Here is a 10,724-nt window from a genome sequence, read left to right on the forward strand (position 1 = left end):
GAGAAGATATAACACCTCTGCAAAAATAACAACTAATTAACCTCCAAGAGCAGACAAAGAAGCTAAGGAACTGATTAAATTCGTCAAAATAAAGAGATGACCAGAAAGCAACAAAAATCTACAAACCAAACCAGTAATCAGGAAAACATGGCTGAATCCAATCAACAAACCAATAATCACGAAGGGGAGCAAAACTTGGCACAAGCAATGAAAGATCTCAGAACATTTATCACCGACAAATTTGATGCATTAATGAAAGAGATTAACAACATGAAGACATCACTTGGAGGGGAAATTGCAGACATACGCAAAAACATAACAAATATGATGGGAATGAACACCACAGTTCAAGAAATCAAAAATACACTTGCAGCAAATATCAGCAGACTAGAAGAGACAGAGCAGAGAATTAGTGATGTGGAAGACAGTACATCAGAAATCAAACAGATAGTAGAAGGGGTCAATAAGAAGATAGAAAAAATCCAATTAGGATTTAGGGACCTGAATGACAATGCAAAACGCTCAAACATATGTATTATAGGCATTCCAGAAGGTGAAGAGAAGGGAAAGGGGTCAGAAGGAGTGTTGCAGGAAATAATGGCTGAAAACTTCCCAAATCCACTGAAAGAGACAGATGTACATATCCAAGAAGCACAGCGCACTCCACAATTCATAAACCCCAACAAGCCCACCCCAAGACATATACTTGTCAAATTATCCAATGCTCAAGACAAAGAGAAAATCCTAAAAGCAGCAAGAGAAAAGAAAACCATCACATACAAGGGAAGCTCAATTAGATTAAGTGCTGATTTCTCTTCTGAAACCATGGAGGCAAGAAGACAGTGGTATGATATAGTCAAGGTACTAAAGGAAAAAAATTTCCAACCAAGAATACTCTATCCAGATAAACTAGCATTCAAACATGATGGAGAGTTCAAAATATTCGCAGACAAACAGAAACTGAAAGAGTATACCAACAAGAAACCTCCCCTTCAAGAAATTCTAAAGGGAGTTCTGCAGGAAGAAAGGAAAAAACAGGAAAGGCAAAGTTGGAGGAGAGTATAAGACCAACAACAACAACAAAAAAGACAAAAAAAATATACAAACAAAATATGACAAACACAAATCCAATCAAAATATGGCTAACACAAATAATTCCTTGATAGTAATAACACTGAATGTCAACGGATTAAACTCACCTATCAAAAGATTCAGACTGGGACATTGGATAAGGAAATATGACCCATCCGTATGCTGTCTACAAGAGACACATCTTAGACCCAGAGACGCATGGAGATTGAAAGTGAATGGCTGGAAAACAATCATACAAGCTAACAATAACCAAAAAAAGGCAGGAGTAGCTATATTAATATCAGACAAAATAGACTTTAAATGTGAAACAATTGTGAGAGACAAAGAAGGATCCTACATTTTAGTGAAAGGGAAAATCTGTCAAGAAGATCGAACAATCATAAATATCTATGCCCCTAATAAGGGTGCCTCTAAATACGTCACGCAAACGCTGGAAAAACTAAGTGAAAGAATAGATACATCTACAATTATAGTGGGGGATTTTAATACACCACTATCAACTCTGGACAGAACATCTCAAAAGAGAATCACCAAAGAAATAAAACATCTGAATAGTATATTAGAGGATCTCGATCTAATAGACATATATAGATTGCTACACCCAAACACAGCAGGATATACATTTTTCTCAAGCGCACATGGATCATTCTCCAAGATAGATCATATGCTAGGCCACAAAGAAAGGCTGAACGAATTCAGAAAGATTGAAATCATACAAAACATTATCTCTGACCACAGTGGAGTCAAGCTGGAGATTTGCAAGGGACAGAAGCCCAGATTTCACACCACGATTTGGAAATTAAACAGCACACTCTTAGAAAAACAGTGGGTCAAAGAGGAAATCTCAAAAGAAATCAATGACTGCCTTGAAACAAATGATAATGATAACACAACATACCAAAATTTATGGGATGCAGCAAAAGCAGTACTGAGAGGGAAGTTTATAGCCATAAATTCATATATCAAAAAAGAAGAAAGAGCAAAAATTGAAGAACTAACTGCACATTTGAAGAAATTAGAAAAACAACAACAAAGTAACCCAACAGGAAGAAGAAGGAAGGAAATAACAAAGATAAGAGCAGAACTAAATGAAATAGAAAATAAGAAAGCACTTGAACAGATAAACAAGACCAAGAGCTGGTTTTTTGAGAAGATTAACAAAATTGACAAACCTTTAGCAACACTAACAAAGAAAAAAAGAGAGAAGATGCAAATACACAAAATAAGAAATGAGAAAGGCGATATCACCACTGACCCCACAGAAATAAAGACTATCAAAGGATACTTTGAAAAACTATATTACAACAAAAATGACAATCTAGAGGAAATGGACAAATTCCTAGAAACACATAAGCAGCCCATATTGACAAAAGAAGAAATTGATGATCTTAACAAACCAATCACAAGCAGAGAGATAGAATCAGTTATTAAAAATCTCCCAACTAAGAAGAGCCCAGGGCCAGATGGCTTCACAGGTGAATTCTACAAAACATTCCGGAAAGAACTGACACCAATCCTGCTGAAACTATTCCAAAACATCGAAACAGAAAGAACATTACCCAACTCCTTCTATGATGCCAACATTACCCTAGTACCAAAGCCAAACAAAGACATCACAAGAAAGGAAAATTACAGACCAATTTCTCTAATGAACCTAGACGCAAAAATACTTAACAAAATACTTGCTAAACGTATTCAACAACACATTAAACGTATTATACACCACGACCAAGTGGGATTCATCCCAGGTATGCAAGGATGGTTCAACATAAGAAAATCAATCAACGTAATACACCATATAAACAGATTGAAGGAAAAAAATCACATGATTATATCTATTGATGCAGAAAAAGCATTTGACAAAATACAGCACCCTTTCTTGATAAAAACACTCCAAAAGATTGGAATACAAGGGAATTTTTGAACATGATAAAGAGTATATATGAAAAACCTAAAGCCAAAATTGTTTACAATGGAGAAATCCTAGACTCCTTCCCTCTAAACTCAGGAACAAGACAAGGATGCCCACTGTCTCCACTCCTATTTAACATTGTCTTAGAAGTACTTGCTCGAGCACTGAGGCAAGAACCAGAAATAAAAGGCATTCAAATTGGAAAGGAAGAAGTCAAAATTTCATTATTTGCAGATGACATGATCCTATACATAGAAAACCCTGAGAGATCTACAACGAAGATTCTAGAACTCATAAATGAGTTTAGTAAAGTCTCAGGTTATAAGATCAATGTGCAAAAGTCAGTAGCATTTCTGTACACCAATAATGAGCAAGATCAGGAGGAAATCAAGAAACAAATACCATTCACAATAGAAAATAAAAAAATCAAATACTTAGGAATAAATTTAACTAAAGAGGTAAAAAACTTATACACCGAGAACTATACAAGACTGTTCAAGGAAATTAAAGAAGACCTAAATAAATGGAAGAATATTCCTTGTTCATGGATAGGAAGACTGAATATTATCACGATGTATATCCTACCAAAACTGATCTACACATTCAATGCAATCCCAATAAAAATCAACACAGCCTTCTTTAAGGAACTAGAAAAACTAACTATGAAATTTATTTGGAAAGGAAAGAGACCCCGAATAGCCAAAGACATACTGAAAAAGAAAAACGAAATTGGAGGAATCACACTACCTGACTTCAAAACATACTATAAAGCTACGGTGGTGAAAACAGCATGGTATTGGCATAAGGAGAGACACATAGACCAATGGAATCGAATTGAAAGCTCTGATATAGAACCTCACATATACAGCCACATAATATTCGATAAAGCCACCAAACCCTCTCAACTGGGAGAGAGTGGCCTATTCAACAAATGGTGTCTGGAGAACTGGATAGCCATATGTAGAAGAATGAAAGAGGATTACCATCTCACACCTTATACAAAGATCAACTCAAGATGGATCAAAGACCTAAATATAAGAGCCAAGACCATAAAAACCTTAGAAAGCAGTGTAGGGAAACATCTACAGGACCTTGTAATAGGAAATGGATTTATGAATATCTCACCAAAAGCACGAGCAGCAAAAGAACTAATAGATAAATGGGACTTCCTCAAAATTAAAGCCTTCTGCACCTCAAAGGAGTTTGTCAAGAAAGTAAAAAGGGAGCCCACACAGTGGGAGAAAATATTTGGCAATCATATATCTGATAAGAAACTTATAACTTGCATATATAAAGAACTCCTATATCTTGAAAATAAAAAGATAAACAACCCATTTAAAAAATGGGAAAAAGACTTAAACAGACACTTCTCCGAAGAAGAAATACAAATGGCAAGAAAGCACATGAAAAAATGTTCCAAATCTCTAGCTATCAGGGAAATGCAAATCAAAACTACAATGAGATACCATCTTACACCCATAAGATTGGCAGCTATGAAAAAAACAGAAGAATACAAGTGCTGGAGAGGATGTGAAGGAAGGGGAACACTCATCCACTGCTGGTGGGAATGCAGAAGGATCCAACCATTCTGGAGGACAGTATGGCGGTTTCTCAAAAAACTAGCCATAGATTTGCCATATGACCCAGCAATACCACTGCTGGGTATATACCCAGCAGAACTGAAAACAAGGACACAAACCGATATATGTACACCAATGTTCATAGCAGCATTGTTCACTATTGCCAAAAGTTGGAATCAACCCAAATGCCCATCAACAGATGAGTGGATCAATAAAATGTGGTATATACACACAATGGAATACTACTCGGCTGTAAGAACACACACACTACAAACACATGTGATAACATGGATGAATCTTGATAACCTTATGTTGAGTGAAGCAACCCAGACATTGAAGGACAAATACTACATGACCTCAATGATATGAAATAAACAAGCTGCCCTAGATAGCAAGAGACTGAACGATAGGCTTACAGGAAATCGGAGGGTGGAGGAAGGATGTGAGCCGATGTCTGCAGGGGTGGAATTTAAGACAAGATGGTGGTAAGTATGAACACAAAGAAGAGATAAAAGGGGGGCAAGGGGTTGCCTTTGGTTGGGGCTTTTGTTGGAGGGTGGCTGGGGAGGGACGGATGGGTAACGTTGCCCAAAAGTGGGGGGAGGGAGAGGTAGCATATGAACACAGGAGAGGGTCAGGTGTTGGTGGAGAGTAAAATGCCGAGAAAATCATATCAAAATATAATAAAGAGGGTTACCTGTTTAGAATGCTCGGAGGGGAGGGTCTGAGGCAGGACGGGCTCCTGGGGAATGTCTAAATGCTCATTCTGCCAGAGTGGGCGACACCATGGGGTAGAAACCCAAGTAGTGAGAGTGGGGGTGGACCCACATCCTGGGGAGGACTAATGCCATCAAATAGAGGGAACTGTATCCCTCGAGAGAAAGGGTGGCTCCCAGGGCATTGGGGCAGTTGAGCAAGTTAGGCCCTGAACACTATTCCATCTATCTCTGGAAGTGGCTCCTCAGGAAACGGAGGTTGGCCGTCACTGTGGGCACCAAGGTGGAAGGGAAAATGGACGTTAAATGTGTGGAACCAAAGTAAATGGGGGGTAAGAGAGGAGTTTCTTGAGAGTACACAAGGATGGATATAAAACATGTAATATTACACCATAACATATAGGAGATGACAGACTGATAATGTAAACCATAATGTAAAACATAGGATAACTAAAAATGTAAAGAACTGTGTATCCTAAAGTATGCACCATAATGTAAGCACAGATGTCACCTTGTTAGAAAGCTAATGTCTCAGACTCTGTACATCACTTTAAGTAAATATGATATGAATAGGGTGTAAGAGTATCACTGTGGAAGGGAAAAGGTTTTCTGGTGGATGTGTGGGAGTGCTGTATATTATATATATGCATTGCTGTGGTCTAGGACTTCTGTGAAGAAAAGCTGAATAATTAGGGGGGGAAAAATTTTTTTTTCAAGTCAACATTCTTTATCTAAGTTCTTTATCTAACTTTATCCAAGTTCTTTATCTATCCTTTAAACCCATCGCTATATGCCATTCCCTAGTAAGGGACCATGACATTATATTGGGCTTCAAATTTCGGGGAGTTCTGGATCACAGAGTGTTTCAACAATGGCAATGGAGGGATACTGGTATGGGATACCAATGACAGGTGATATATGGCTGACAGGGAGCTGTACAGAACATATGTCCAGGGTGCATGGTAATGTTTGGATATACTCATAGTGGCAACAATTAAAAACCTCAGCAGGGGGGGTACTGGGTTCCTGGCCAGTGGTGCTCTGTCGTGGTTCCTAGGGGAGCAGCGACAGTCTCCCAGGTACAGCGGCGGGGACCGGGAGGGAGTGAGGGTTCAACAGTGAGCCCCGGATGCTAATGACTATGCTTGTGAGCTGATAAACCTAAAATAAGAACAAGGCCTAGAGCAACATTGTGCCTGGGAATTTCCTCTTGTCAGCCTTCATGTTACTCAAATGTGGCCAGTCTCGAAGCCAAACTCAGCATGTAAATGCAATGCCTTCCCCCCAGCGTGGGACATGACACCCGGGGATGAGCCTCCCTGGCAACGAGGGACCACTATCAACTACCAACTGATGATGCAACTATCAACTACCAACTGATGATTGCATATACGGAAGGTTCAATGCGGATCAGCAGAATATCCCTGTCTACATAAAATAACATGACTTTAAAATGCTGTTTGACCTAAAGTAAGGGGGAAATGGAAAGGAGAAATGAGTTTATATGGCTACGAGTTTCTAAAAAAGAGTCTGGAGGCTGGCAGAAGGATTGCCCTCATGCACAACTGAGCAGAGTCAGAGAGACAGATAAAGCAGATACAACCCCCAGATATTGGTTCCTTTGAGGGCTAAAGAGACCCATGGGAGTTATGGTCATGGCCGATGGGGTTAACTACCAGGTCAGATGGCCCCTCTTTGGAAATGGTGTTTATGTGTGATGAATCTGGACTCAGATGGGATCTCCCTTCATAAGACTTTCATGCTAATGTGCTGGAGGTGCAGTTAATGCTGGGGTTTAAGATATATTTAGGGGATTTGAATCTCTGGACTGACAATGTGATAGCCAGGTCCTGAGCCTCAACAGACTCCAGCACCTACAATCTGATTTATTGGACTTACCACACTCAGCTAAGATGGAGTTGAAGAAGGACAACCACCACACCATGGAGCCTAGAGTGATTACAACTGAAAATGGGAGGATTGCATCCAGCATCCATGTGGAATCTGAGCCTCCTCTTGACATAGAGGTGCAATGGACACAACCAATCCAATGTCCACATAGAAGAGGTGGCATTGGATTGGGAAAAGTGGACATGGTGGACGATGGGTATGGGGAAAGGCAGGAAGAGATGAGAGGTGGAGGTGTCTTTGGGACATGGAGCTGCCCTGGATGGTGCTTCAGAGGTAATCACCGGACATTGTAAATCCTCACAGGGCCCACTGGATGGAATGGAGGAGAGTATGGGCCATGATGTGGACCATTGTCTATGAGGTACAGAGGTGCCCAAAGATGTACTTACCAAATCCAATGGATGTGTCATGATGATGGGAACGAGTGTTGTTGGGGGGGGAGAGGGGGGGTGGGGGGTGGGGTTGAATGGGACCTCACATATATATTTTTAATGTAATATTATTACAAAGTCAATTAAAAAAAACATAATATCCACAAGGTTCATTGTATGATCTCACTAATGTGAACTAAATATAATGAGCAAACTCATGGAGTTAATAACTAAAATACAGGTCACCAGAAGATAGTACGAGAATAGAGAATGGGGAGCTGAAGCTTCATTTGTGCAGAATTTGTAATCAGGTTGATTGTAAATGTTTGGAAACAGATAGAGGTGATGAAAGCACATTAGAATGTATGAATTAGTAGCACTAAGATGTGGGTATAATTGTGGTTGAAAGGAAAAGTTTAGGGCTGTGTCTGTCACTAGAAGGAAAGACAAGGATGAAACATGGGACTGTACAGGATAATGAATGCTGTTGTGGACAGTGAGTATGGTTAATAGTGTAAGTAGAAGAATGTTCTTCCATGAAGAAGAACAAAATGTACATTAATACTACAAGTTGTTAAGAATAGGGTGATATTTGGCAAAAATACACTTAAGGCAAACTATGGACTGAAGTGCATAGTAATATATTAATATTTTTTCATCAATTGAAAAAAAAGATAAATGCTAAATGAAAGAAACCAGATGCAAAGTACTGCATATTGTGTTTGGCTCCACTTACATAAAATGAAAATATAAATAAATTTATAGACACAGAATTAGAAGTTTTTTATGGCAGGGGAAGGATAGAGGGATTTTGAGTTGTGACTGATAAAAAGTAGGGAGCCTTTCTTTTTGGAGGAATGAAAATGCTCTAATTTGGGTAGTGGTGTTAAATGCACAACTCTGTGTTTAAATTAAAAGCCAATGAATATACACTTTAGATGGATTGCATGGTATGTGAACATGTCTTAATAAAATTGCTTTTAAAAAGTCAAAGATAAATGCAATACATAATACTAGATGAGATCTAATAGTGGGAGGAGGAAAGACTCAAGAAGACATTGGGATATATTTAAAAATTAGAATATAAACTATGCATTATAGCAATATTAAATATCTTTAATTTGGTAATGGTACATGAGGCGGTTGCATTGGTGAATATCCTAGATCTTAGAAAATGTACTTGGAAGTATTGTGTTCAAGGGTCATGGTGTATCCAACCTATTCTCAAATGTTTAGGGGCAGAGAGGGGGGAAGGAAGATCAAGAATGGGGAGTGGAAGAATAAAAGAAAGGAACAGTAAATGTGGCAAAATATTAAAAATGGATTTGGGGAGGCAGGGCAAGATGGCATCTCAGTGAGTGCACCTCATAGTGTCTCCTGCAAAGAAGCAGCTGAGTAGGGTTGGAGTCCTGCTGGACTGGGCTGTTTCAGGTGCTTGCAGGGCAGGAGGTGTCTGGACTTGGATTTAGTGGGATGGTGACAGAGAAGATTCTTGCAAGAGTGAACTTAGCCAGCAACAAGAAAATAGAGTAAAAAGAACAAAGTGACAAAGAGAAGACATAACACTTATGCACAAACAACAGCTAATTAATTCCCAAGACTAGACAAAGAAGCTAAGGAACTGATTAAACCCATCAAGATAAAATGATGAAAATACAGCAACAAAAAACTACAAACTGGGAAACGGACTTTGGCCCAGTGGTTAGGGCGTCAGTCTACCATATGGGAGGTCCGCGGTTCAAACCCCGGGCCTCCTTGACCCGTGTGGAGCTGGCCATGCGCAGTGCTGATGCGCGCAAGGAGTGCCTTGCCACGCAAGGGTGTCCCCCGCGTGGGGGAGCCCCACGCGCAAGGAGTGTGCCCGTGAGGAAAGCCGCCCAGCGTGAAAAGAAAGAGCAGCCTGCCCAGGAATGGCGCCGCCCACACTTCCCGTGCCGCTGACAACAACAGAAGCGGACAAAGAAACAAGACGCAGCAAATAGACACCAAGAACAGACAACCAGGGGAGGGGGGGAAATTAAATAAATAAATAAATCTTTAAAAAAAAAAAAAAACTACAAACTAAACCAATAATCAGGAAAATATGGCCAAATCCATTGAACAAACTAAGAACCAGGAAAAGGAGCAGAACATTGGACAAGTAATTAAAGATCTCAAAACATATATTAGAAACCAACTTAATGAAGTAAAGGAAGAGATTAACAATATGAAGAAAACACTTGGAGAGGAAATTGCAGACATATGCAAAAAGATAACAGATATGATGGTGATAAACACCACTGTTCAAAAAATCAAAAATACACTCTCAGCAAATAGCAGCAGATTAGAAGAGGCAGAGGTGAGAATTAGCAATGTGGAAGACAGCACATCTGAAATCAAACAGATAGTAGAACTGATCGATAAAAAGAAAAAATCCAGCTGGGACATAGGGACCTGAATGAAATTGCAAAACGCACAAACATAGGTATGATAGGCATCCCAGAAGAAGAAGAGAAGGGAAAGGGGACAGAAAGGGTATTGGAGGAAATAATGGCTGAAAACTTCCCAAATCTACTGAAAGAGATGGATCTGCATGTCCAGGAAGCACAACACACCCCAAACACCATAAATTCCAACAGGCCTACCTCAAGAAATATACTTGTCAAATTATCCAATGCTGAAGACAAAGAGAAAATTCTAAAAGCAGCAAGAGAAAAGAGAACCATCACATACAAGGAAGGCTCCATAACATTAAGTGCTGATTTCTTATCTGAAACCATGGAGGCAAGAAGGCAGTGGTATGATATAGCCAAGGTACTAAAAGAAAAAAAATTCCAACCAAGAATACTCTACCCAGCTAAGCTAGGATTCAAAAACGATGGGGAGTTCAAAATATTCACAGATAAACAGAAATTAAAAGAGTATGCCAACAAGAACCCTGTCCTTCAAGAAATACTGAAGGGAGTTCTGCAGAAAGAGAGAAAAAAATAGGAGAGGCAGAGTTGGAGGAGAGTGTAAAAAAGACAAAAAGAGGAGGAAAAAACAAACAAAATATGACAAACACAAGTCCAATCAAAATATGGCTAACATGAATAATTCCTTGAAAGTGATAACATTGAATGTCAATGGATTAAACTCACCTGTCGAAAGATTCAGACTGGAA

This window comes from Dasypus novemcinctus, chromosome 14 (assembly GCF_030445035.2).
Source record: "Dasypus novemcinctus isolate mDasNov1 chromosome 14, mDasNov1.1.hap2, whole genome shotgun sequence".
NCBI classification, from domain to species: Eukaryota; Metazoa; Chordata; class Mammalia; order Cingulata; family Dasypodidae; genus Dasypus; species Dasypus novemcinctus.